A 3,723-nucleotide genomic window follows, 5' to 3' on the forward strand; every position below is an offset into this window, starting at 1 on the left:
CCCCGAAGATGCCTGCCATCTTCCGAACCGACTCGAAACTGAGAGTCGTTCATATGGGAGAAGTCGTTCCCTATCCATGGCAACGAACTTCGGAGGTTCAGGTAGTCTACCCGCGATGGCGTGGATTGACTACAAGTGCTACCAAGTGTGACGGGGTCACACAGCACCTTGCGCTAGAGGAAGTTATCTTCCGAGAGTATACAAACTCTCAGTGAACGGCAGTTCACAGGTCCCCTCTTTAATTAAAGAGAGCGAAGTGACCTAAATAAGGTAGATTGTAAACTGAGTATATTTATAGGTAGGTTAAGTTTGAGGTTAATACAAACTATCAGTTACCTATAGTAATGCAATGTCATTTAACCAATGGTTGGTTTTGAATGACCTTGGTACCTTGTACCAAATATCCCGGAGTATGACATGTCATACTCCTGAAGTGTGAAGTGTCACACTTCATGTAACCAGGGTACACTTAGTGCTACGTACCCCGTTACACTACAAGAGGTTGCAATTGCTGACAGGATTTTTGACAGGTCGGCAACCATGATACCTCGTTCGGACGGGACATGAGGATTGAGGACTTGAAGCGCTACGAAGTCACGTTCGGGGAGGCATACCGGATTGACGAAATCGGAGGCCACACATTTGTGAGGCTGAATACGATGGCGCTGGACGCGGATGTGGCTAGTCGAGCAGTCAAGACGGAGGCTAAGAGGTAGCAATTGCAGTTTTTCAAGTGTTCAAGCTGGAGATCTGAGCGAACGATTTTCTTTTCTTCTCCTTCTGCTTGTGCAGCTTCCTGGAGAGCGTCAACTTTGAGGACCTTCGAGCGCGAACGACTGGCAGTGTAGTGTTGCTCACACACCTGCCGCTCTTCCGTGTTGACGACCTCCAGTGTGGAGAAGAACGGCTGCGCGAAGCGGGCCACGTCACCTATGAGCACCCGGGTTTCAAGTACGAAACGCACCACCACGTTCTCTCTCGCGAGCTGTCGACGGAGTTGCTGGCCAAAGTGCGGCCGGATCTGGTCTTTTCAGGCCACACACACGTCTGGTGCGCGTATAAGCTTCCTTGAAGGCAAAGAAACATTTTGCATTTACCGGTAATCGAGCAAGTTGTGAGCTGATCGCTTTTCGTCCATGTCCAACGCTGCAATCACCTGCAAGTCCATCCAGTGGATGACCTAGAGCTCATGTATGATCAGCTAACCATCGCACATTGGGATCATCACCTGTCGTTAGATTAGAAAACTCTCAGTGACAGCAATGCACCTCACCGAAAACTAGGTTAGGAGCGAGACAGTGAAGCATTAATGTGCATGAATTCATTTGGCAAGACTAAATGTAGCTACATCAGACATTTCAGCATGTAACGGAGCCTTAAAAATCGTATGAATGCTAAGGTTGGTTTGGTTGGCAGTGGAATTCCTCTGAGGTAGCACTCGAAAAACATAAGGACAGCTACACCGCAACTTGATCCATCTGGCTGTCGTGAACGTGTTTCTCGCTTGATTGTCAGAAGGGTACATAGTTCTCCAAAAATACTCTTCAGTTGGGCTTCACAGGTGTCGTAGTACTTTGCCTTCGACGCTTGAAGCGGGTCAAAGAGCGTGATTCTCCGGGTCTCTCTCCGAAAATCGGTTAACAGCCGCACGCTCTACCAACTGAGCTATAGGAGAAGCACGACAAGCTAACCACCGCACCGCATTGCCAAAACTGCATTCTCAACGAGTACACACGCAACCACACAAAACCGCACCGCCGTACGCCCTCTTACCAGCTAGCGCCTCGCACACACCTCGTCTAGCACCCACCCAGCCTTTGAACATGTCCAACACAATTCAAACTGACAAGAAAGTTGGACGCGCGCCAGCGATAAATGAACGCTGCCAAACGATCTACCGCGAATCTATCATGCATGCCGCATCAGCACAGGTCACTAGCACGCTCTCGAAAGCACAAAAGGGGTCCACCAAAGCGACCCCGTCCAGGTCGCTGCTTCGAGTCTGGCAGTGGCCTTGACACTGGGCAGTGGATCTAGCGCGACCACAGTGGATGGGCTCACTGTTCCGGCGGAGCTAACAGTAGTCAAATAGCAATCGGAAAGTATAGCCATCCGGCCAGTGAAAGAGGGTCAAGAGGCTCAGCACAAAGCAGCACACTACCGTCAGGCGGTAGCAGCAGGCAGTAAGTGAGCTGACGAAATAAAACACTGTAGGCAGCAAAACATGGTGGCGGTGGGTGGCGAATAGCTGCGAGGTGATGTGACAGCGATGCAGTGGTCGGAAGAACACGTGGGAAGCGTAGACAAGCAAAAGAAGCAAGTCGGCGACAGTAGTTTGGTGGTGCAAAGAAGCTCTCCCAGCTGGGTTTGAACCAGCGACCTTGAGGTTAACAGCCGCACGCTCTACCAACTGAGCTATACGAGAAGCACGACAAGCTAACCACCGCACCGCATTGCCAAAACTGCATTCTCAACGAGTACACACGCAACCACACAAAACCGCACCGCCGTACGCCCTCTTACCAGCTAGCGCCTCGCACACACCTCGTCTAGCACCCACCCAGCCTTTGAACATGTCCAACACAATTCAAACTGACAAGAAAGTTGGACGCGCGCCAGCGATAAATGCACGCTGCCAAACGATCTACCGCGGATTTATCATGCATGCCGCATCAGCACAGGTCACTAGCACGCTCTTGAAAGCACAAAAGTGGTCCGCCAAAGCGACCCCGTCCAGGTCGCTGCTTCGAGCCTGGCAGTGGCCTTGACACTGGGCAGTGGATCTAGCGCGACCACAGTGAATGGGCCCACTGTTCCGGCGGAGCTAACAGTAGTCAAATAGCAATCGGAAAGTATAGCCATCCGGCCAGTGAAAGAGGGTCAAGAGGTTCAGCACAAAGCAGCACACTACCGTCAGGCGGTAGCAGCAGGCAGTAAGTGAGCTGACGAAATAAAACACTGTAGGCAGCAAAACATGGTGGCGGTGGGTGGCGAATAGCTGCGAGGTGGTGTGACAGCGATGCAGTGGTCGGAAGAGCACGTGGGAAGCGTAGACAAGCAAAAGAAGCAAGTCGGCGACAGTAGTTTGGTGGTGCAAAAGAAGCTCTCCCAGCTGGGTTTGAACCAGCGACCTTGAGGTTAACAGCCGCACGCTCTACCAACTGAGCTATAGGAGAAGCACGACAAGCTAACCACCGCACCGCATTGCGAAAACTGCATTCTCAACGAGTACACACGCAACCACACAAAACCGCACCGCCGTACGCCCTCTTACCAGCTAGCGCCTCGCACACACTTCGGCTAGCACCCACCCAGCCTTTGAACATGTCCAACACAATTCAAACTGACAAGAAAGTTGGACGCGCGCCAGCGATAAATGCACGCTGCCAAACGATCTACCGCGAATCTATCATGCATGCCGCATCAGCACAGGTCACTAGCACGCTCTTGAAAGCACAAAAGTGGTCCGCCAAAGCGACCCCGTCCAGGTCGCTGCTTCGAGCCTGGCAGTGGCCTTGACACTGGGCAGTGGCTCTAGCGCGACCACAGAGGGATGTGCTCACTGTTCCGGCGGCAGCTAACAGTAGTCAAATAGCCAATCGGGAAAGTATAGCCATCTCGGCCAGTGTAAAAAGGGTCAAGAAGGGTCAGCACAAAAGAGGCACACTATCCGTCTGGCGGTGGCAGCCAGGGCAGTTAATGTGAGCTGGCAGAAATAAAAAA

Source organism: Phytophthora infestans, genomic scaffold (assembly GCF_000142945.1).
Source record: "Phytophthora infestans T30-4 supercont1.4 genomic scaffold, whole genome shotgun sequence".
NCBI lineage: Eukaryota > Oomycota > Peronosporomycetes > Peronosporales > Peronosporaceae > Phytophthora > Phytophthora infestans.